This window comes from Spea bombifrons, chromosome 4 (assembly GCF_027358695.1).
Source record: "Spea bombifrons isolate aSpeBom1 chromosome 4, aSpeBom1.2.pri, whole genome shotgun sequence".
Taxonomy (NCBI): domain Eukaryota; kingdom Metazoa; phylum Chordata; class Amphibia; order Anura; family Pelobatidae; genus Spea; species Spea bombifrons.
Genome location: NC_071090.1, coordinates 113,327,809 through 113,347,084, shown reverse-complemented (window position 1 = coordinate 113,347,084; position 19,276 = coordinate 113,327,809). Strand labels below are relative to the sequence as shown.

General features: G+C 45.4%; 50 non-coding genes across 50 annotated transcripts; 37 read left to right on the top strand and 13 right to left on the bottom strand.

Annotated features, from left to right (window-relative positions):
• Positions 1-185: 185 nt before the first annotated feature.
• On the bottom strand, positions 186-267 carry TRNAS-GCU (transfer RNA serine (anticodon GCU)). Its single transcript has one exon. It is a non-coding gene; the product is annotated as a tRNA-Ser (tRNA).
• A 177-nt stretch (positions 268-444) lies between these two features.
• On the top strand, positions 445-515 carry TRNAG-CCC (transfer RNA glycine (anticodon CCC)). Its single transcript has one exon. It is a non-coding gene; the product is annotated as a tRNA-Gly (tRNA).
• Positions 516-655: 140 nt separating this feature from the next.
• On the top strand, positions 656-728 carry TRNAM-CAU (transfer RNA methionine (anticodon CAU)). Its single transcript has one exon. It is a non-coding gene; the product is annotated as a tRNA-Met (tRNA).
• A 196-nt stretch (positions 729-924) lies between these two features.
• On the top strand, positions 925-996 carry TRNAW-CCA (transfer RNA tryptophan (anticodon CCA)). Its single transcript has one exon. It is a non-coding gene; the product is annotated as a tRNA-Trp (tRNA).
• Positions 997-1,725: 729 nt separating this feature from the next.
• On the bottom strand, positions 1,726-1,807 carry TRNAS-GCU (transfer RNA serine (anticodon GCU)). Its single transcript has one exon. It is a non-coding gene; the product is annotated as a tRNA-Ser (tRNA).
• Positions 1,808-1,984: 177 nt separating this feature from the next.
• On the top strand, positions 1,985-2,055 carry TRNAG-CCC (transfer RNA glycine (anticodon CCC)). Its single transcript has one exon. It is a non-coding gene; the product is annotated as a tRNA-Gly (tRNA).
• A 140-nt stretch (positions 2,056-2,195) lies between these two features.
• Positions 2,196-2,268, top strand: TRNAM-CAU (transfer RNA methionine (anticodon CAU)). The gene has a single exon. It is a non-coding gene; the product is annotated as a tRNA-Met (tRNA).
• Positions 2,269-2,465: 197 nt separating this feature from the next.
• On the top strand, positions 2,466-2,537 carry TRNAW-CCA (transfer RNA tryptophan (anticodon CCA)). Its single transcript has one exon. It is a non-coding gene; the product is annotated as a tRNA-Trp (tRNA).
• Positions 2,538-3,273: 736 nt separating this feature from the next.
• Positions 3,274-3,355, bottom strand: TRNAS-GCU (transfer RNA serine (anticodon GCU)). The gene has a single exon. It is a non-coding gene; the product is annotated as a tRNA-Ser (tRNA).
• Positions 3,356-3,532: 177 nt separating this feature from the next.
• TRNAG-CCC (transfer RNA glycine (anticodon CCC)) lies at positions 3,533-3,602 on the top strand. Its single transcript has one exon. It is a non-coding gene; the product is annotated as a tRNA-Gly (tRNA).
• Positions 3,603-4,013: 411 nt separating this feature from the next.
• TRNAW-CCA (transfer RNA tryptophan (anticodon CCA)) lies at positions 4,014-4,085 on the top strand. The gene has a single exon. It is a non-coding gene; the product is annotated as a tRNA-Trp (tRNA).
• Positions 4,086-4,820: 735 nt separating this feature from the next.
• Positions 4,821-4,902, bottom strand: TRNAS-GCU (transfer RNA serine (anticodon GCU)). Its single transcript has one exon. It is a non-coding gene; the product is annotated as a tRNA-Ser (tRNA).
• Positions 4,903-5,079: 177 nt separating this feature from the next.
• On the top strand, positions 5,080-5,150 carry TRNAG-CCC (transfer RNA glycine (anticodon CCC)). Its single transcript has one exon. It is a non-coding gene; the product is annotated as a tRNA-Gly (tRNA).
• A 140-nt stretch (positions 5,151-5,290) lies between these two features.
• On the top strand, positions 5,291-5,363 carry TRNAM-CAU (transfer RNA methionine (anticodon CAU)). Its single transcript has one exon. It is a non-coding gene; the product is annotated as a tRNA-Met (tRNA).
• Positions 5,364-5,559: 196 nt separating this feature from the next.
• TRNAW-CCA (transfer RNA tryptophan (anticodon CCA)) lies at positions 5,560-5,631 on the top strand. The gene has a single exon. It is a non-coding gene; the product is annotated as a tRNA-Trp (tRNA).
• Positions 5,632-6,360: 729 nt separating this feature from the next.
• TRNAS-GCU (transfer RNA serine (anticodon GCU)) lies at positions 6,361-6,442 on the bottom strand. Its single transcript has one exon. It is a non-coding gene; the product is annotated as a tRNA-Ser (tRNA).
• Positions 6,443-6,619: 177 nt separating this feature from the next.
• TRNAG-CCC (transfer RNA glycine (anticodon CCC)) lies at positions 6,620-6,690 on the top strand. Its single transcript has one exon. It is a non-coding gene; the product is annotated as a tRNA-Gly (tRNA).
• A 140-nt stretch (positions 6,691-6,830) lies between these two features.
• On the top strand, positions 6,831-6,903 carry TRNAM-CAU (transfer RNA methionine (anticodon CAU)). The gene has a single exon. It is a non-coding gene; the product is annotated as a tRNA-Met (tRNA).
• Positions 6,904-7,099: 196 nt separating this feature from the next.
• On the top strand, positions 7,100-7,171 carry TRNAW-CCA (transfer RNA tryptophan (anticodon CCA)). The gene has a single exon. It is a non-coding gene; the product is annotated as a tRNA-Trp (tRNA).
• Positions 7,172-7,906: 735 nt separating this feature from the next.
• TRNAS-GCU (transfer RNA serine (anticodon GCU)) lies at positions 7,907-7,988 on the bottom strand. The gene has a single exon. It is a non-coding gene; the product is annotated as a tRNA-Ser (tRNA).
• Positions 7,989-8,165: 177 nt separating this feature from the next.
• Positions 8,166-8,236, top strand: TRNAG-CCC (transfer RNA glycine (anticodon CCC)). Its single transcript has one exon. It is a non-coding gene; the product is annotated as a tRNA-Gly (tRNA).
• Positions 8,237-8,376: 140 nt separating this feature from the next.
• Positions 8,377-8,449, top strand: TRNAM-CAU (transfer RNA methionine (anticodon CAU)). Its single transcript has one exon. It is a non-coding gene; the product is annotated as a tRNA-Met (tRNA).
• A 196-nt stretch (positions 8,450-8,645) lies between these two features.
• Positions 8,646-8,717, top strand: TRNAW-CCA (transfer RNA tryptophan (anticodon CCA)). The gene has a single exon. It is a non-coding gene; the product is annotated as a tRNA-Trp (tRNA).
• A 729-nt stretch (positions 8,718-9,446) lies between these two features.
• TRNAS-GCU (transfer RNA serine (anticodon GCU)) lies at positions 9,447-9,528 on the bottom strand. Its single transcript has one exon. It is a non-coding gene; the product is annotated as a tRNA-Ser (tRNA).
• A 177-nt stretch (positions 9,529-9,705) lies between these two features.
• Positions 9,706-9,776, top strand: TRNAG-CCC (transfer RNA glycine (anticodon CCC)). The gene has a single exon. It is a non-coding gene; the product is annotated as a tRNA-Gly (tRNA).
• A 140-nt stretch (positions 9,777-9,916) lies between these two features.
• On the top strand, positions 9,917-9,989 carry TRNAM-CAU (transfer RNA methionine (anticodon CAU)). The gene has a single exon. It is a non-coding gene; the product is annotated as a tRNA-Met (tRNA).
• Positions 9,990-10,185: 196 nt separating this feature from the next.
• TRNAW-CCA (transfer RNA tryptophan (anticodon CCA)) lies at positions 10,186-10,257 on the top strand. The gene has a single exon. It is a non-coding gene; the product is annotated as a tRNA-Trp (tRNA).
• Positions 10,258-10,992: 735 nt separating this feature from the next.
• Positions 10,993-11,074, bottom strand: TRNAS-GCU (transfer RNA serine (anticodon GCU)). Its single transcript has one exon. It is a non-coding gene; the product is annotated as a tRNA-Ser (tRNA).
• Positions 11,075-11,251: 177 nt separating this feature from the next.
• Positions 11,252-11,322, top strand: TRNAG-CCC (transfer RNA glycine (anticodon CCC)). The gene has a single exon. It is a non-coding gene; the product is annotated as a tRNA-Gly (tRNA).
• A 140-nt stretch (positions 11,323-11,462) lies between these two features.
• On the top strand, positions 11,463-11,535 carry TRNAM-CAU (transfer RNA methionine (anticodon CAU)). The gene has a single exon. It is a non-coding gene; the product is annotated as a tRNA-Met (tRNA).
• A 196-nt stretch (positions 11,536-11,731) lies between these two features.
• TRNAW-CCA (transfer RNA tryptophan (anticodon CCA)) lies at positions 11,732-11,803 on the top strand. Its single transcript has one exon. It is a non-coding gene; the product is annotated as a tRNA-Trp (tRNA).
• Positions 11,804-12,538: 735 nt separating this feature from the next.
• Positions 12,539-12,620, bottom strand: TRNAS-GCU (transfer RNA serine (anticodon GCU)). Its single transcript has one exon. It is a non-coding gene; the product is annotated as a tRNA-Ser (tRNA).
• Positions 12,621-12,797: 177 nt separating this feature from the next.
• TRNAG-CCC (transfer RNA glycine (anticodon CCC)) lies at positions 12,798-12,868 on the top strand. The gene has a single exon. It is a non-coding gene; the product is annotated as a tRNA-Gly (tRNA).
• Positions 12,869-13,008: 140 nt separating this feature from the next.
• Positions 13,009-13,081, top strand: TRNAM-CAU (transfer RNA methionine (anticodon CAU)). The gene has a single exon. It is a non-coding gene; the product is annotated as a tRNA-Met (tRNA).
• A 196-nt stretch (positions 13,082-13,277) lies between these two features.
• TRNAW-CCA (transfer RNA tryptophan (anticodon CCA)) lies at positions 13,278-13,349 on the top strand. The gene has a single exon. It is a non-coding gene; the product is annotated as a tRNA-Trp (tRNA).
• Positions 13,350-14,078: 729 nt separating this feature from the next.
• On the bottom strand, positions 14,079-14,160 carry TRNAS-GCU (transfer RNA serine (anticodon GCU)). The gene has a single exon. It is a non-coding gene; the product is annotated as a tRNA-Ser (tRNA).
• Positions 14,161-14,337: 177 nt separating this feature from the next.
• TRNAG-CCC (transfer RNA glycine (anticodon CCC)) lies at positions 14,338-14,408 on the top strand. The gene has a single exon. It is a non-coding gene; the product is annotated as a tRNA-Gly (tRNA).
• A 140-nt stretch (positions 14,409-14,548) lies between these two features.
• Positions 14,549-14,621, top strand: TRNAM-CAU (transfer RNA methionine (anticodon CAU)). The gene has a single exon. It is a non-coding gene; the product is annotated as a tRNA-Met (tRNA).
• Positions 14,622-14,817: 196 nt separating this feature from the next.
• On the top strand, positions 14,818-14,889 carry TRNAW-CCA (transfer RNA tryptophan (anticodon CCA)). Its single transcript has one exon. It is a non-coding gene; the product is annotated as a tRNA-Trp (tRNA).
• Positions 14,890-15,624: 735 nt separating this feature from the next.
• TRNAS-GCU (transfer RNA serine (anticodon GCU)) lies at positions 15,625-15,706 on the bottom strand. Its single transcript has one exon. It is a non-coding gene; the product is annotated as a tRNA-Ser (tRNA).
• Positions 15,707-15,883: 177 nt separating this feature from the next.
• On the top strand, positions 15,884-15,954 carry TRNAG-CCC (transfer RNA glycine (anticodon CCC)). The gene has a single exon. It is a non-coding gene; the product is annotated as a tRNA-Gly (tRNA).
• Positions 15,955-16,094: 140 nt separating this feature from the next.
• TRNAM-CAU (transfer RNA methionine (anticodon CAU)) lies at positions 16,095-16,167 on the top strand. The gene has a single exon. It is a non-coding gene; the product is annotated as a tRNA-Met (tRNA).
• A 196-nt stretch (positions 16,168-16,363) lies between these two features.
• TRNAW-CCA (transfer RNA tryptophan (anticodon CCA)) lies at positions 16,364-16,435 on the top strand. The gene has a single exon. It is a non-coding gene; the product is annotated as a tRNA-Trp (tRNA).
• A 729-nt stretch (positions 16,436-17,164) lies between these two features.
• On the bottom strand, positions 17,165-17,246 carry TRNAS-GCU (transfer RNA serine (anticodon GCU)). Its single transcript has one exon. It is a non-coding gene; the product is annotated as a tRNA-Ser (tRNA).
• A 177-nt stretch (positions 17,247-17,423) lies between these two features.
• On the top strand, positions 17,424-17,494 carry TRNAG-CCC (transfer RNA glycine (anticodon CCC)). The gene has a single exon. It is a non-coding gene; the product is annotated as a tRNA-Gly (tRNA).
• A 140-nt stretch (positions 17,495-17,634) lies between these two features.
• TRNAM-CAU (transfer RNA methionine (anticodon CAU)) lies at positions 17,635-17,707 on the top strand. The gene has a single exon. It is a non-coding gene; the product is annotated as a tRNA-Met (tRNA).
• A 196-nt stretch (positions 17,708-17,903) lies between these two features.
• TRNAW-CCA (transfer RNA tryptophan (anticodon CCA)) lies at positions 17,904-17,975 on the top strand. Its single transcript has one exon. It is a non-coding gene; the product is annotated as a tRNA-Trp (tRNA).
• Positions 17,976-18,704: 729 nt separating this feature from the next.
• On the bottom strand, positions 18,705-18,786 carry TRNAS-GCU (transfer RNA serine (anticodon GCU)). The gene has a single exon. It is a non-coding gene; the product is annotated as a tRNA-Ser (tRNA).
• Positions 18,787-18,963: 177 nt separating this feature from the next.
• Positions 18,964-19,034, top strand: TRNAG-CCC (transfer RNA glycine (anticodon CCC)). Its single transcript has one exon. It is a non-coding gene; the product is annotated as a tRNA-Gly (tRNA).
• A 140-nt stretch (positions 19,035-19,174) lies between these two features.
• On the top strand, positions 19,175-19,247 carry TRNAM-CAU (transfer RNA methionine (anticodon CAU)). The gene has a single exon. It is a non-coding gene; the product is annotated as a tRNA-Met (tRNA).
• The last annotated feature ends 29 nt before the right edge of the window (positions 19,248-19,276 follow it).

Sequence of the window (19,276 nt, the reverse complement as noted above, 5' to 3'; positions counted from 1 at the left end):
ACGCTTCCCCGGGTGAGTTTACATTGTCATCAGGCAGGGGGGTGATGTTTGCCCACACCCCAACCACTGCCTATGAACACAGAGAGACCTTCATGTAGCCCATCCAGGGAGGTTCCCCAGAAATGCATTACCTGGAATGTGACAAGAACTTTAGCAACAGAAGCCATAAAGAGCAGAAAAGCAACCGACGAGGATGGGATTCGAACCCACGCGTGCAGAGCACAATGGATTAGCAGTCCATCGCCTTAACCACTCGGCCACCTCGTCAAGATGAGTGCACGGCTGTGAAATGTTGGCTCACTCCTTGTCCATGTGAACTTACATTACATCTCGGACTAACTAATTGATCTCCCAACCACCGCTTCCATCATTTTCTGTTCAGGGGAGAAATTTTCTTTCCGACCACTGGAATCCCTATGGATTTCCAAGTCCTGTGTTACAGCTGCATTGGTGGTTCAGTGGTAGAATTCTCGCCTCCCACGCGGGAGACCCGGGTTCGATTCCCGGCCAATGCAAACCTCTTTTTCAGAGCACTGGTAAGTCAGGTCTCCGGAAAAGCGAGGTGCGTTTCACCCATTCTGAAGGAAATTCTTCTTTGCTATGTTGCAATGCATTACGTATGAAGAGCTTAAACTACAAACAGCCAGAAGCCTTTGCCTTGTTAGCGCAGTAGGTAGCGCGTCAGTCTCATAATCTGAAGGTCGTGAGTTCGATCCTCACACAGGGCACGCTTCTTTTACAGCTCCCCGTATAATCAACTAACTTATTGATTCCCCATCAACCGCTTGTCGTGTTTTCTAGCTCGGTGTCGCAAATGCATTGGTGGTTCAGTGGAAGAACTGTGAGCCTATGCGAACTATACTAATGCAAGACTAGAAAGGTGGGCCTTGTATTTAAAGACATTTTAAAACCTCAAGCACATCTGACCTCGTGGCGCAACGGTAGCGCGTCTGACTCCAGATCAGAAGGTTGCGTGTTCAAATCACGTCGGGGTCATTTGCCTTTTTTTGTATGAAAACTAGAGACATTACCTTAGTATTAAAGGGGTCATCTCATGAAACAGTAATGCTTTCAATGAAGAAATAAGAGAAAAGACAAAGATAAGTATTTTATTGTATAAAGTGGTGATACTGGAGCAGGAATAACATCTGAGCATAGGGGAGTGATGTTGGGCCACCCCTCTCAGCTGCTAACGTCCTCTTGTCTGATCACCACCTACCCTTTTGACCCTATCCCCTTAGCAATCTTTTAACCTCTCTTTTTCCATTGGTGTGCTCCTATCGCCCCTTCAAAGATGTCCTCTTGTCTCCCATTATAAAAAACATATCTATTATATTAAAGTAGATATCTATATACCTTTGTTGTTATCTTTTTTCATGTAACTACAACTCAAAACTACAACTGTCAGGCAATCGACAAACCCAAACACTAGATAAAGCGGGCTCTGCTCAAAAGACATCCCGATGTAACTGCTGTCCTCCCTTCCCGCTCTGGACATATGCTTACTTCCACAAAAAGCTGTCAAGAATACTCTTTAATAACGCATCCCCGGGTGAGTTTACATTGTCATCAGGCAGGGGGGTGATGTTTGCCCACACCCCAACCACTGCCTATGAACACAGAGAGACCTTCATGTAGCCCATCCAGGGAGGTTCCCCAGAAATGCATTACCTGGAATGTGACAAGAACTTTAGCAACAGAAGCCATAAAGAGCAGAAAAGCAACCGACGAGGATGGGATTCGAACCCACGCGTGCAGAGCACAATGGATTAGCAGTCCATCGCCTTAACCACTCGGCCACCTCGTCAAGATGAGTGCACGGCTGTGAAATGTTGGCTCACTCCTTGTCCATGTGAACTTACATTACATCTCGGACTAACTAATTGATCTCCCAACCACCGCTTCCATCATTTTCTGTTCAGGGGAGAAATTTTCTTTCCGACCACTGGAATCCCTATGGATTTCCAAGTCCTGTGTTACAGCTGCATTGGTGGTTCAGTGGTAGAATTCTCGCCTCCCACGCGGGAGACCCGGGTTCGATTCCCGGCCAATGCAAACCTCTTTTTCAGAGCACTGGTAAGTCAGGTCTCCGGAAAAGCGAGGTGCGTTTCACCCATTCTGAAGGAAATTCTTCTTTGCTATGTTGCAATGCATTACGTATGAAGAGCTTAAACTACAGACGGCCAGAAGCCTTTGCCTTGTTAGCGCAGTAGGTAGCGCGTCAGTCTCATAATCTGAAGGTCGTGAGTTCGATCCTCACACAGGGCACGCTTCTTTTACAGCTCCCCGTATAATCAACTAACTTATTGATTCCCCATCAACCGCTTGTCGTGTTTTCTAGCTCGGTGTCGCAAATGCATTGGTGGTTCAGTGGAAGAACTGTGAGCCTATGCGAACTATACTAATGCAAGACTAGAAAGGTGGGCCTTGTATTTAAAGACATTTTTAAAACCTCAAGCACATCTGACCTCGTGGCGCAACGGTAGCGCGTCTGACTCCAGATCAGAAGGTTGCGTGTTCAAATCACGTCGGGGTCATTTGCCTTTTTTTGTATGAAAACTAGAGACATTACCTTAGTATTAAAGGGGTCATCTCATGAAACAGTAATGCTTTCAATGAAGAAATAAGAGAAAAGACAAAGATAAGTATTTTATTGTATAAAGTGGTGATACTGGAGCAGGAATAACATCTGAGCATAGGGGAGTGATGTTGGGCCACCCCTCTCAGCTGCTAACGTCCTCTTGTCTGATCACCACCTACCCTTTTGACCCTATCCCCTTAGCAATCTTTTAACCTCTCTTTTTCCATTGGTGTGCTCCTATCGCCCCTTCAAAGATGTCCTCTTGTCTCCCATTATAAAAAACATATTTTTTTTTATTATATTAAAGTAGATATCTATATACCTTTGTTGTTATCTTTTTTCATGTAACTACAACTCAAAACTACAACTGTCAGGCAATCGACAAACCCAAACACTAGATAAAGCGGGCTCTGCTCAAAAGACATCCCGATGTAACTGCTGTCCTCCCTTCCCGCTCTGGACATATGCTTACTTCCACAAAAAGCTGTCAAGAATACTCTTTAATAACGCTTCCCCGGGTGAGTTTACATTGTCATCAGGCAGGGGGGGTGATGTTTGCCCACACCCCAACCACTGCCTATGAACACAGAGAGACCTTCATGTAGCCCATCCAGGGAGGTTCCCCAGAAATGCATTACCTGGAATGTGACAAGAACTTTAGCAACAGAAGCCATAAAGAGCAGAAAAGCAACCGACGAGGATGGGATTCGAACCCACGCGTGCAGAGCACAATGGATTAGCAGTCCATCGCCTTAACCACTCGGCCACCTCGTCAAGATGAGTGCATGGCTGTGAAATGTTGGCTCACTCCTTGTCCATGTGAACTTACATTACATCTCGGACTAACTAATTGATCTCCCAACCACCGCTTCCATCATTTTCTGTTCAGGGGAAAAATTTTCTTTCCGACCACTGGAATCCCTATGGATTTCCAAGTCCTGTGTTACAGCTGCATTGGTGGTTCAGTGGTAGAATTCTCGCCTCCCACGCGGGAGACCCGGGTTCGATTCCGGCCAATGCAAACCTCTTTTTCAGAGCACTGGTAAGTCAGGTCTCCGGAAAAGCGAGGTGCGTTTCACCCATTCTGAAGGAAATTCTTCTTTGCTATGTTGCAATGCATTACGTATGAAGAGCTTAAACTACAGACGGCCAGAAGCCTTTGCCTTGTTAGCGCAGTAGGTAGCGCGTCAGTCTCATAATCTGAAGGTCGTGAGTTTCGATCCTCACACAGGGCACGCTTCTTTTACAGCTCCCCGTATAATCAACTAACTTATTGATTCCCCATCAACCGCTTGTCGTGTTTTCTAGCTCGGTGTCGCAAATGCATTGGTGGTTCAGTGGAAGAAACTGTGAGCCTATGCGAACTATACTAATGCAAGACTAGAAAGGTGGGCCTTGTATTTAAAGACATTTTAAAACCTCAAGCACATCTGACCTCGTGGCGCAACGGTAGCGCGTCTGACTCCAGATCAGAAGGTTGCGTGTTCAAATCACGTCGGGGTCATTTGCCTTTTTTTGTATGAAAACTAGAGACATTACCTTAGTATTAAAGGGGTCATCTCATGAAACAGTAATGCTTTCAATGAAGAAATAAGAGAAAAGACAAAGATAAGTATTTTATTGTATAAAGTGGTGATACTGGAGCAGGAATAACATCTGAGCATAGGGGAGTGATGTTGGGCCACCCCTCTCAGCTGCTAACGTCCTCTTGTCTGATCACCACCTACCCTTTTGACCCTATCCCCTTAGCAATCTTTTAACCTCTCTTTTTCCATTGGTGTGCTCCTATCGCCCCTTCAAAGATGTCCTCTTGTCTCCCATTATAAAAAACATATTTTTTTTTATTATATTAAAGTAGATATCTATATACCTTTGTTGTTATCTTTTTTCATGTAACTACAACTCAAAACTACAACTGTCAGGCAATCGACAAACCCAAACACTAGATAAAGCGGGCTCTGCTCAAAAGACATCCCGATGTAACTGCTGTCCTCCCTTCCCGCTCTGGACATATGCTTACTTCCACAAAAAGCTGTCAAGAATACTCTTTAATAACGCTTCCCCGGGTGAGTTTACATTGTCATCAGGCAGGGGGGTGATGTTTGCCCACACCCCAACCACTGCCTATGAACACAGAGAGACCTTCATGTAGCCCATCCAGGGAGGTTCCCCAGAAATGCATTACCTGGAATGTGACAAGAACTTTAGCAACAGAAGCCATAAAGAGCAGAAAAGCAACCGACGAGGATGGGATTCGAACCCACGCGTGCAGAGCACAATGGATTAGCAGTCCATCGCCTTAACCACTCGGCCACCTCGTCAAGATGAGTGCACGGCTGTGAAATGTTGGCTCACTCCTTGTCCATGTGAACTTACATTACATCTCGGACTAACTAATTGATCTCCCAACCACCGCTTCCATCATTTTCTGTTCAGGGGAAAAATTTTCTTTCCGACCACTGGAATCCCTATGGATTTCCAAGTCCTGTGTTACAGCTGCATTGGTGGTTCAGTGGTAGAATTCTCGCCTCCCACGCGGGAGACCCGGGTTCGATTCCCGGCCAATGCAAACCTCTTTTTCAGAGCACTGGTAAGTCAGGTCTCCGGAAAAGCGAGGTGCGTTTCACCCATTCTGAAGGAAATTCTTCTTTGCTATGTTGCAATGCATTACGTATGAAGAGCTTAAACTACAGACGGCCAGAAGCCTTTGCCTTGTTAGCGCAGTAGGTAGCGCGTCAGTCTCATAATCTGAAGGTCGTGAGTTCGATCCTCACACAGGGCACGCTTCTTTTACAGCTCCCCGTATAATCAACTAACTTATTGATTCCCCATCAACCGCTTGTCGTGTTTTCTAGCTCGGTGTCGCAAATGCATTGGTGGTTCAGTGGAAGAACTGTGAGCCTATGCGAACTATACTAATGCAAGACTAGAAAGGTGGGCCTTGTATTTAAAGACATTTTAAAACCTCAAGCACATCTGACCTCGTGGCGCAACGGTAGCGCGTCTGACTCCAGATCAGAAGGTTGCGTGTTCAAATCACGTCGGGGTCATTTGCCTTTTTTTGTATGAAAACTAGAGACATTACCTTAGTATTAAAGGGGTCATCTCATGAAACAGTAATGCTTTCAATGAAGAAATAAGAGAAAAGACAAAGATAAGTATTTTATTGTATAAAGTGGTGATACTGGAGCAGGAATAACATCTGAGCATAGGGGAGTGATGTTGGGCCACCCCTCTCAGCTGCTAACGTCCTCTTGTCTGATCACCACCTACCCTTTTGACCCTATCCCCTTAGCAATCTTTTAACCTCTCTTTTTCCATTGGTGTGCTCCTATCGCCCCTTCAAAGATGTCCTCTTGTCTCCCATTATAAAAAACATATCTATTATATTAAAGTAGATATCTATATACCTTTGTTGTTATCTTTTTTCATGTAACTACAACTCAAAACTACAACTGTCAGGCAATCGACAAACCCAAACACTAGATAAAGCGGGCTCTGCTCAAAAGACATCCCGATGTAACTGCTGTCCTCCCTTCCCGCTCTGGACATATGCTTACTTCCACAAAAAGCTGTCAAGAATACTCTTTAATAACGCTTCCCCGGGTGAGTTTACATTGTCATCAGGCAGGGGGGTGATGTTTGCCCACACCCCAACCACTGCCTATGAACACAGAGAGACCTTCATGTAGCCCATCCAGGGAGGTTCCCCAGAAATGCATTACCTGGAATGTGACAAGAACTTTAGCAACAGAAGCCATAAAGAGCAGAAAAGCAACCGACGAGGATGGGATTCGAACCCACGCGTGCAGAGCACAATGGATTAGCAGTCCATCGCCTTAACCACTCGGCCACCTCGTCAAGATGAGTGCACGGCTGTGAAATGTTGGCTCACTCCTTGTCCATGTGAACTTACATTACATCTCGGACTAACTAATTGATCTCCCAACCACCGCTTCCATCATTTTCTGTTCAGGGGAGAAATTTTCTTTCCGACCACTGGAATCCCTATGGATTTCCAAGTCCTGTGTTACAGCTGCATTGGTGGTTCAGTGGTAGAATTCTCGCCTCCCACGCGGGAGACCCGGGTTCGATTCCCGGCCAATGCAAACCTCTTTTTCAGAGCACTGGTAAGTCAGGTCTCCGGAAAAGCGAGGTGCGTTTCACCCATTCTGAAGGAAATTCTTCTTTGCTATGTTGCAATGCATTACGTATGAAGAGCTTAAACTACAGACGGCCAGAAGCCTTTGCCTTGTTAGCGCAGTAGGTAGCGCGTCAGTCTCATAATCTGAAGGTCGTGAGTTCGATCCTCACACAGGGCACGCTTCTTTTACAGCTCCCCGTATAATCAACTAACTTATTGATTCCCCATCAACCGCTTGTCGTGTTTTCTAGCTCGGTGTCGCAAATGCATTGGTGGTTCAGTGGAAGAACTGTGAGCCTATGCGAACTATACTAATGCAAGACTAGAAAGGTGGGCCTTGTATTTAAAGACATTTTAAAACCTCAAGCACATCTGACCTCGTGGCGCAACGGTAGCGCGTCTGACTCCAGATCAGAAGGTTGCGTGTTCAAATCACGTCGGGGTCATTTGCCTTTTTTTGTATGAAAACTAGAGACATTACCTTAGTATTAAAGGGGTCATCTCATGAAACAGTAATGCTTTCAATGAAGAAATAAGAGAAAAGACAAAGATAAGTATTTTATTGTATAAAGTGGTGATACTGGAGCAGGAATAACATCTGAGCATAGGGGAGTGATGTTGGGCCACCCCTCTCAGCTGCTAACGTCCTCTTGTCTGATCACCACCTACCCTTTTGACCCTATCCCCTTAGCAATCTTTTAACCTCTCTTTTTCCATTGGTGTGCTCCTATCGCCCCTTCAAAGATGTCCTCTTGTCTCCCATTATAAAAAACATATTTTTTTTTATTATATTAAAGTAGATATCTATATACCTTTGTTGTTATCTTTTTTCATGTAACTACAACTCAAAACTACAACTGTCAGGCAATCGACAAACCCAAACACTAGATAAAGCGGGCTCTGCTCAAAAGACATCCCGATGTAACTGCTGTCCTCCCTTCCCGCTCTGGACATATGCTTACTTCCACAAAAAGCTGTCAAGAATACTCTTTAATAACGCTTCCCCGGGTGAGTTTACATTGTCATCAGGCAGGGGGGTGATGTTTGCCCACACCCCAACCACTGCCTATGAACACAGAGAGACCTTCATGTAGCCCATCCAGGGAGGTTCCCCAGAAATGCATTACCTGGAATGTGACAAGAACTTTAGCAACAGAAGCCATAAAGAGCAGAAAAGCAACCGACGAGGATGGGATTCGAACCCACGCGTGCAGAGCACAATGGATTAGCAGTCCATCGCCTTAACCACTCGGCCACCTCGTCAAGATGAGTGCACGGCTGTGAAATGTTGGCTCACTCCTTGTCCATGTGAACTTACATTACATCTCGGACTAACTAATTGATCTCCCAACCACCGCTTCCATCATTTTCTGTTCAGGGGAAAAATTTTCTTTCCGACCACTGGAATCCCTATGGATTTCCAAGTCCTGTGTTACAGCTGCATTGGTGGTTCAGTGGTAGAATTCTCGCCTCCCACGCGGGAGACCCGGGTTCGATTCCCGGCCAATGCAAACCTCTTTTTCAGAGCACTGGTAAGTCAGGTCTCCGGAAAAGCGAGGTGCGTTTCACCCATTCTGAAGGAAATTCTTCTTTGCTATGTTGCAATGCATTACGTATGAAGAGCTTAAACTACAGACGGCCAGAAGCCTTTGCCTTGTTAGCGCAGTAGGTAGCGCGTCAGTCTCATAATCTGAAGGTCGTGAGTTCGATCCTCACACAGGGCACGCTTCTTTTACAGCTCCCCGTATAATCAACTAACTTATTGATTCCCCATCAACCGCTTGTCGTGTTTTCTAGCTCGGTGTCGCAAATGCATTGGTGGTTCAGTGGAAGAACTGTGAGCCTATGCGAACTATACTAATGCAAGACTAGAAAGGTGGGCCTTGTATTTAAAGACATTTTAAAACCTCAAGCACATCTGACCTCGTGGCGCAACGGTAGCGCGTCTGACTCCAGATCAGAAGGTTGCGTGTTCAAATCACGTCGGGGTCATTTGCCTTTTTTTGTATGAAAACTAGAGACATTACCTTAGTATTAAAGGGGTCATCTCATGAAACAGTAATGCTTTCAATGAAGAAATAAGAGAAAAGACAAAGATAAGTATTTTATTGTATAAAGTGGTGATACTGGAGCAGGAATAACATCTGAGCATAGGGGAGTGATGTTGGGCCACCCCTCTCAGCTGCTAACGTCCTCTTGTCTGATCACCACCTACCCTTTTGACCCTATCCCCTTAGCAATCTTTTAACCTCTCTTTTTCCATTGGTGTGCTCCTATCGCCCCTTCAAAGATGTCCTCTTGTCTCCCATTATAAAAAACATATCTATTATATTAAAGTAGATATCTATATACCTTTGTTGTTATCTTTTTTCATGTAACTACAACTCAAAACTACAACTGTCAGGCAATCGACAAACCCAAACACTAGATAAAGCGGGCTCTGCTCAAAAGACATCCCGATGTAACTGCTGTCCTCCCTTCCCGCTCTGGACATATGCTTACTTCCACAAAAAGCTGTCAAGAATACTCTTTAATAACGCATCCCCGGGTGAGTTTACATTGTCATCAGGCAGGGGGGTGATGTTTGCCCACACCCCAACCACTGCCTATGAACACAGAGAGACCTTCATGTAGCCCATCCAGGGAGGTTCCCCAGAAATGCATTACCTGGAATGTGACAAGAACTTTAGCAACAGAAGCCATAAAGAGCAGAAAAGCAACCGACGAGGATGGGATTCGAACCCACGCGTGCAGAGCACAATGGATTAGCAGTCCATCGCCTTAACCACTCGGCCACCTCGTCAAGATGAGTGCACGGCTGTGAAATGTTGGCTCACTCCTTGTCCATGTGAACTTACATTACATCTCGGACTAACTAATTGATCTCCCAACCACCGCTTCCATCATTTTCTGTTCAGGGGAGAAATTTTCTTTCCGACCACTGGAATCCCTATGGATTTCCAAGTCCTGTGTTACAGCTGCATTGGTGGTTCAGTGGTAGAATTCTCGCCTCCCACGCGGGAGACCCGGGTTCGATTCCCGGCCAATGCAAACCTCTTTTTCAGAGCACTGGTAAGTCAGGTCTCCGGAAAAGCGAGGTGCGTTTCACCCATTCTGAAGGAAATTCTTCTTTGCTATGTTGCAATGCATTACGTATGAAGAGCTTAAACTACAGACGGCCAGAAGCCTTTGCCTTGTTAGCGCAGTAGGTAGCGCGTCAGTCTCATAATCTGAAGGTCGTGAGTTCGATCCTCACACAGGGCACGCTTCTTTTACAGCTCCCCGTATAATCAACTAACTTATTGATTCCCCATCAACCGCTTGTCGTGTTTTCTAGCTCGGTGTCGCAAATGCATTGGTGGTTCAGTGGAAGAACTGTGAGCCTATGCGAACTATACTAATGCAAGACTAGAAAGGTGGGCCTTGTATTTAAAGACATTTTAAAACCTCAAGCACATCTGACCTCGTGGCGCAACGGTAGCGCGTCTGACTCCAGATCAGAAGGTTGCGTGTTCAAATCACGTCGGGGTCATTTGCCTTTTTTTGTATGAAAACTAGAGACATTACCTTAGTATTAAAGGGGTCATCTCATGAAACAGTAATGCTTTCAATGAAGAAATAAGAGAAAAGACAAAGATAAGTATTTTATTGTATAAAGTGGTGATACTGGAGCAGGAATAACATCTGAGCATAGGGGAGTGATGTTGGGCCACCCCTCTCAGCTGCTAACGTCCTCTTGTCTGATCACCACCTACCCTTTTGACCCTATCCCCTTAGCAATCTTTTAACCTCTCTTTTTCCATTGGTGTGCTCCTATCGCCCCTTCAAAGATGTCCTCTTGTCTCCCATTATAAAAAACATATTTTTTTTTATTATATTAAAGTAGATATCTATATACCTTTGTTGTTATCTTTTTTCATGTAACTACAACTCAAAACTACAACTGTCAGGCAATCGACAAACCCAAACACTAGATAAAGCGGGCTCTGCTCAAAAGACATCCCGATGTAACTGCTGTCCTCCCTTCCCGCTCTGGACATATGCTTACTTCCACAAAAAGCTGTCAAGAATACTCTTTAATAACGCTTCCCCGGGTGAGTTTACATTGTCATCAGGCAGGGGGGTGATGTTTGCCCACACCCCAACCACTGCCTATGAACACAGAGAGACCTTCATGTAGCCCATCCAGGGAGGTTCCCCAGAAATGCATTACCTGGAATGTGACAAGAACTTTAGCAACAGAAGCCATAAAGAGCAGAAAAGCAACCGACGAGGATGGGATTCGAACCCACACGTGCAGAGCACAATGGATTAGCAGTCCATCGCCTTAACCACTCGGCCACCTCGTCAAGATGAGTGCACGGCTGTGAAATGTTGGCTCACTCCTTGTCCATGTGAACTTACATTACATCTCGGACTAACTAATTGATCTCCCAACCACCGCTTCCATCATTTTCTGTTCAGGGGAAAAATTTTCTTTCCGACCACTGGAATCCCTATGGATTTCCAAGTCCTGTGTTACAGCTGCATTGGTGGTTCAGTGGTAGAATTCTCGCCTCCCACGCGGGAGACCCGGGTTCGATTCCCGGCCAATGCAAACCTCTTTTTCAGAGCACTGGTAAGTCAGGTCTCCGGAAAAGCGAGGTGCGTTTCACCCATTCTGAAGGAAATTCTTCTTTGCTATGTTGCAATGCATTACGTATGAAGAGCTTAAACTACAGACGGCCAGAAGCCTTTGCCTTGTTAGCGCAGTAGGTAGCGCGTCAGTCTCATAATCTGAAGGTCGTGAGTTCGATCCTCACACAGGGCACGCTTCTTTTACAGCTCCCCGTATAATCAACTAACTTATTGATTCCCCATCAACCGCTTGTCGTGTTTTCTAGCTCGGTGTCGCAAATGCATTGGTGGTTCAGTGGAAGAACTGTGAGCCTATGCGAACTATACTAATGCAAGACTAGAAAGGTGGGCCTTGTATTTAAAGACATTTTAAAACCTCAAGCACATCTGACCTCGTGGCGCAACGGTAGCGCGTCTGACTCCAGATCAGAAGGTTGCGTGTTCAAATCACGTCGGGGTCATTTGCCTTTTTTTGTATGAAAACTAGAGACATTACCTTAGTATTAAAGGGGTCATCTCATGAAACAGTAATGCTTTCAATGAAGAAATAAGAGAAAAGACAAAGATAAGTATTTTATTGTATAAAGTGGTGATACTGGAGCAGGAATAACATCTGAGCATAGGGGAGTGATGTTGGGCCACCCCTCTCAGCTGCTAACGTCCTCTTGTCTGATCACCACCTACCCTTTTGACCCTATCCCCTTAGCAATCTTTTAACCTCTCTTTTTCCATTGGTGTGCTCCTATCGCCCCTTCAAAGATGTCCTCTTGTCTCCCATTATAAAAAACATATTTTTTTTTATTATATTAAAGTAGATATCTATATACCTTTGTTGTTATCTTTTTTCATGTAACTACAACTCAAAACTACAACTGTCAGGCAATCGACAAACCCAAACACTAGATAAAGCGGGCTCTGCTCAAAAGACATCCCGATGTAACTGCTGTCCTCCCTTCCCGCTCTGGACATATGCTTACTTCCACAAAAAGCTGTCAAGAATACTCTTTAATAACGCTTCCCCGGGTGAGTTTACATTGTCATCAGGCAGGGGGGTGATGTTTGCCCACACCCCAACCACTGCCTATGAACACAGAGAGACCTTCATGTAGCCCATCCAGGGAGGTTCCCCAGAAATGCATTACCTGGAATGTGACAAGAACTTTAGCAACAGAAGCCATAAAGAGCAGAAAAGCAACCGACGAGGATGGGATTCGAACCCACGCGTGCAGAGCACAATGGATTAGCAGTCCATCGCCTTAACCACTCGGCCACCTCGTCAAGATGAGTGCACGGCTGTGAAATGTTGGCTCACTCCTTGTCCATGTGAACTTACATTACATCTCGGACTAACTAATTGATCTCCCAACCACCGCTTCCATCATTTTCTGTTCAGGGGAGAAATTTTCTTTCCGACCACTGGAATCCCTATGGATTTCCAAGTCCTGTGTTACAGCTGCATTGGTGGTTCAGTGGTAGAATTCTCGCCTCCCACGCGGGAGACCCGGGTTCGATTCCCGGCCAATGCAAACCTCTTTTTCAGAGCACTGGTAAGTCAGGTCTCCGGAAAAGCGAGGTGCGTTTCACCCATTCTGAAGGAAATTCTTCTTTGCTATGTTGCAATGCATTACGTATGAAGAGCTTAAACTACAAACAGCCAGAAGCCTTTGCCTTGTTAGCGCAGTAGGTAGCGCGTCAGTCTCATAATCTGAAGGTCGTGAGTTCGATCCTCACACAGGGCACGCTTCTTTTACAGCTCCCCGTATAATCAACTAACTTATTGATTCCCCATCAACCGCTTGTCGTGTTTTCTAGCTCGGTGTCGCAAATGCATTGGTGGTTCAGTGGAAGAACTGTGAGCCTATGCGAACTATACTAATGCAAGACTAGAAAGGTGGGCCTTGTATTTAAAGACATTTTAAAACCTCAAGCACATCTGACCTCGTGGCGCAACGGTAGCGCGTCTGACTCCAGATCAGAAGGTTGCGTGTTCAAATCACGTCGGGGTCATTTGCCTTTTTTTGTATGAAAACTAGAGACATTACCTTAGTATTAAAGGGGTCATCTCATGAAACAGTAATGCTTTCAATGAAGAAATAAGAGAAAAGACAAAGATAAGTATTTTATTGTATAAAGTGGTGATACTGGAGCAGGAATAACATCTGAGCATAGGGGAGTGATGTTGGGCCACCCCTCTCAGCTGCTAACGTCCTCTTGTCTGATCACCACCTACCCTTTTGACCCTATCCCCTTAGCAATCTTTTAACCTCTCTTTTTCCATTGGTGTGCTCCTATCGCCCCTTCAAAGATGTCCTCTTGTCTCCCATTATAAAAAACATATCTATTATATTAAAGTAGATATCTATATACCTTTGTTGTTATCTTTTTTCATGTAACTACAACTCAAAACTACAACTGTCAGGCAATCGACAAACCCAAACACTAGATAAAGCGGGCTCTGCTCAAAAGACATCCCGATGTAACTGCTGTCCTCCCTTCCCGCTCTGGACATATGCTTACTTCCACAAAAAGCTGTCAAGAATACTCTTTAATAACGCATCCCCGGGTGAGTTTACATTGTCATCAGGCAGGGGGGTGATGTTTGCCCACACCCCAACCACTGCCTATGAACACAGAGAGACCTTCATGTAGCCCATCCAGGGAGGTTCCCCAGAAATGCATTACCTGGAATGTGACAAGAACTTTAGCAACAGAAGCCATAAAGAGCAGAAAAGCAACCGACGAGGATGGGATTCGAACCCACGCGTGCAGAGCACAATGGATTAGCAGTCCATCGCCTTAACCACTCGGCCACCTCGTCAAGATGAGTGCACGGCTGTGAAATGTTGGCTCACTCCTTGTCCATGTGAACTTACATTACATCTCGGACTAACTAATTGATCTCCCAACCACCGCTTCCATCATTTTCTGTTCAGGGGAGAAATTTTCTTTCCGACCACTGGAATCCCTATGGATTTCCAAGTCCTGTGTTACAGCTGCATTGGTGGTTCAGTGGTAGAATTCTCGCCTCCCACGCGGGAGACCCGGGTTCGATTCCCGGCCAATGCAAACCTCTTTTTCAGAGCACTGGTAAGTCAGGTCTCCGGAAAAGCGAGGTGCGTTTCACCCATTCTGAAGGAAATTCTTCTTTGCTATGTTGCAATGCATTACGTATGAAGAGCTTAAACTACAGACGGCCAGAAGCCTTTGCCTTGTTAGCGCAGTAGGTAGCGCGTCAGTCTCATAATCTGAAGGTCGTGAGTTCGATCCTCACACAGGGCACGCTTCTTTTACAGCTCCCCGTATAATCAACTAACTTATTGATTCCCCATCAACCGCTTGTCGTGTTTTCTAGCTCGGTGTCGCAAATGCATTGGTGGTTCAGTGGAAGAACTGTGAGCCTATGCGAACTATACTAATGCAAGACTAGAAAGGTGGGCCTTGTATTTAAAGACATTTTAAAACCTCAAGCACATCTGACCTCGTGGCGCAACGGTAGCGCGTCTGACTCCAGATCAGAAGGTTGCGTGTTCAAATCACGTCGGGGTCATTTGCCTTTTTTTGTATGAAAACTAGAGACATTACCTTAGTATTAAAGGGGTCATCTCATGAAACAGTAATGCTTTCAATGAAGAAATAAGAGAAAAGACAAAGATAAGTATTTTATTGTATAAAGTGGTGATACTGGAGCAGGAATAACATCTGAGCATAGGGGAGTGATGTTGGGCCACCCCTCTCAGCTGCTAACGTCCTCTTGTCTGATCACCACCTACCCTTTTGACCCTATCCCCTTAGCAATCTTTTAACCTCTCTTTTTCCATTGGTGTGCTCCTATCGCCCCTTCAAAGATGTCCTCTTGTCTCCCATTATAAAAAACATATTTTTTTTTATTATATTAAAGTAGATATCTATATACCTTTGTTGTTATCTTTTTTCATGTAACTACAACTCAAAACTACAACTGTCAGGCAATCGACAAACCCAAACACTAGATAAAGCGGGCTCTGCTCAAAAGACATCCCGATGTAACTGCTGTCCTCCCTTCCCGCTCTGGACATATGCTTACTTCCACAAAAAGCTGTCAAGAATACTCTTTAATAACGCTTCCCCGGGTGAGTTTACATTGTCATCAGGCAGGGGGGTGATGTTTGCCCACACCCCAACCACTGCCTATGAACACAGAGAGACCTTCATGTAGCCCATCCAGGGAGGTTCCCCAGAAATGCATTACCTGGAATGTGACAAGAACTTTAGCAACAGAAGCCATAAAGAGCAGAAAAGCAACCGACGAGGATGGGATTCGAACCCACGCGTGCAGAGCACAATGGATTAGCAGTCCATCGCCTTAACCACTCGGCCACCTCGTCAAGATGAGTGCATGGCTGTGAAATGTTGGCTCACTCCTTGTCCATGTGAACTTACATTACATCTCGGACTAACTAATTGATCTCCCAACCACCGCTTCCATCATTTTCTGTTCAGGGGAAAAATTTTCTTTCCGACCACTGGAATCCCTATGGATTTCCAAGTCCTGTGTTACAGCTGCATTGGTGGTTCAGTGGTAGAATTCTCGCCTCCCACGCGGGAGACCCGGGTTCGATTCCCGGCCAATGCAAACCTCTTTTTCAGAGCACTGGTAAGTCAGGTCTCCGGAAAAGCGAGGTGCGTTTCACCCATTCTGAAGGAAATTCTTCTTTGCTATGTTGCAATGCATTACGTATGAAGAGCTTAAACTACAGACGGCCAGAAGCCTTTGCCTTGTTAGCGCAGTAGGTAGCGCGTCAGTCTCATAATCTGAAGGTCGTGAGTTCGATCCTCACACAGGGCACGCTTCTTTTACAGCTCCCCGTATAATCAACTAACTTATTGATTCCCCATCAACCGCTTGTCGTGTTTTCTAGCTCGGTGTCGCAAATGCATTGGTGGTTCAGTGGAAGAACTGTGAGCCTATGCGAACTATACTAATGCAAGACTAGAAAGGTGGGCCTTGTATTTAAAGACATTTTAAAACCTCAAGCACATCTGACCTCGTGGCGCAACGGTAGCGCGTCTGACTCCAGATCAGAAGGTTGCGTGTTCAAATCACGTCGGGGTCATTTGCCTTTTTTTGTATGAAAACTAGAGACATTACCTTAGTATTAAAGGGGTCATCTCATGAAACAGTAATGCTTTCAATGAAGAAATAAGAGAAAAGACAAAGATAAGTATTTTATTGTATAAAGTGGTGATACTGGAGCAGGAATAACATCTGAGCATAGGGGAGTGATGTTGGGCCACCCCTCTCAGCTGCTAACGTCCTCTTGTCTGATCACCACCTACCCTTTTGACCCTATCCCCTTAGCAATCTTTTAACCTCTCTTTTTCCATTGGTGTGCTCCTATCGCCCCTTCAAAGATGTCCTCTTGTCTCCCATTATAAAAAACATATCTATTATATTAAAGTAGATATCTATATACCTTTGTTGTTATCTTTTTTCATGTAACTACAACTCAAAACTACAACTGTCAGGCAATCGACAAACCCAAACACTAGATAAAGCGGGCTCTGCTCAAAAGACATCCCGATGTAACTGCTGTCCTCCCTTCCCGCTCTGGACATATGCTTACTTCCACAAAAAGCTGTCAAGAATACTCTTTAATAACGCTTCCCCGGGTGAGTTTACATTGTCATCAGGCAGGGGGGTGATGTTTGCCCACACCCCAACCACTGCCTATGAACACAGAGAGACCTTCATGTAGCCCATCCAGGGAGGTTCCCCAGAAATGCATTACCTGGAATGTGACAAGAACTTTAGCAACAGAAGCCATAAAGAGCAGAAAAGCAACCGACGAGGATGGGATTCGAACCCACGCGTGCAGAGCACAATGGATTAGCAGTCCATCGCCTTAACCACTCGGCCACCTCGTCAAGATGAGTGCACGGCTGTGAAATGTTGGCTCACTCCTTGTCCATGTGAACTTACATTACATCTCGGACTAACTAATTGATCTCCCAACCACCGCTTCCATCATTTTCTGTTCAGGGGAGAAATTTTCTTTCCGACCACTGGAATCCCTATGGATTTCCAAGTCCTGTGTTACAGCTGCATTGGTGGTTCAGTGGTAGAATTCTCGCCTCCCACGCGGGAGACCCGGGTTCGATTCCCGGCCAATGCAAACCTCTTTTTCAGAGCACTGGTAAGTCAGGTCTCCGGAAAAGCGAGGTGCGTTTCACCCATTCTGAAGGAAATTCTTCTTTGCTATGTTGCAATGCATTACGTATGAAGAGCTTAAACTACAGACGGCCAGAAGCCTTTGCCTTGTTAGCGCAGTAGGTAGCGCGTCAGTCTCATAATCTGAAGGTCGTGAGTTCGATCCTCACACAGGGCACGCTTCTTTTACAGCTCCCCGTATAATCAACTAACTTATTGATTCCCCATCAACCGCTTGTCGTGTTTTCTAGCTCGGTGTCGCAAATGCATTGGTGGTTCAGTGGAAGAACTGTGAGTCTATGCGAACTATACTAATGCAAGACTAGAAAGGTGGGCCTTGTATTTAAAGACATTTTAAAACCTCAAGCACATCTGACCTCGTGGCGCAACGGTAGCGCGTCTGACTCCAGATCAGAAGGTTGCGTGTTCAAATCACGTCGGGGTCATTTGCCTTTTTTTGTATGAAAACTAGAGACATTACCTTAGTATTAAAGGGGTCATCTCATGAAACAGTAATGCTTTCAATGAAGAAATAAGAGAAAAGACAAAGATAAGTATTTTATTGTATAAAGTGGTGATACTGGAGCAGGAATAACATCTGAGCATAGGGGAGTGATGTTGGGCCACCCCTCTCAGCTGCTAACGTCCTCTTGTCTGATCACCACCTACCCTTTTGACCCTATCCCCTTAGCAATCTTTTAACCTCTCTTTTTCCATTGGTGTGCTCCTATCGCCCCTTCAAAGATGTCCTCTTGTCTCCCATTATAAAAAACATATCTATTATATTAAAGTAGATATCTATATACCTTTGTTGTTATCTTTTTTCATGTAACTACAACTCAAAACTACAACTGTCAGGCAATCGACAAACCCAAACACTAGATAAAGCGGGCTCTGCTCAAAAGACATCCCGATGTAACTGCTGTCCTCCCTTCCCGCTCTGGACATATGCTTACTTCCACAAAAAGCTGTCAAGAATACTCTTTAATAACGCATCCCCGGGTGAGTTTACATTGTCATCAGGCAGGGGGGTGATGTTTGCCCACACCCCAACCACTGCCTATGAACACAGAGAGACCTTCATGTAGCCCATCCAGGGAGGTTCCCCAGAAATGCATTACCTGGAATGTGACAAGAACTTTAGCAACAGAAGCCATAAAGAGCAGAAAAGCAACCGACGAGGATGGGATTCAAACCCACGCGTGCAGAGCACAATGGATTAGCAGTCCATCGCCTTAACCACTCGGCCACCTCGTCAAGATGAGTGCACGGCTGTGAAATGTTGGCTCACTCCTTGTCCATGTGAACTTACATTACATCTCGGACTAACTAATTGATCTCCCAACCACCGCTTCCATCATTTTCTGTTCAGGGGAGAAATTTTCTTTCCGACCACTGGAATCCCTATGGATTTCCAAGTCCTGTGTTACAGCTGCATTGGTGGTTCAGTGGTAGAATTCTCGCCTCCCACGCGGGAGACCCGGGTTCGATTCCCGGCCAATGCAAACCTCTTTTTCAGAGCACTGGTAAGTCAGGTCTCCGGAAAAGCGAGGTGCGTTTCACCCATTCTGAAGGAAATTCTTCTTTGCTATGTTGCAATGCATTACGTATGAAGAGCTTAAACTACAGACGGCCAGAAGCCTTTGCCTTGTTAGCGCAGTAGGTAGCGCGTCAGTCTCATAATCTGAAGGTCGTGAGTTCGATCCTCACACAGGGCACGCTTCTTTTACAGCTCCCCGTATAATCA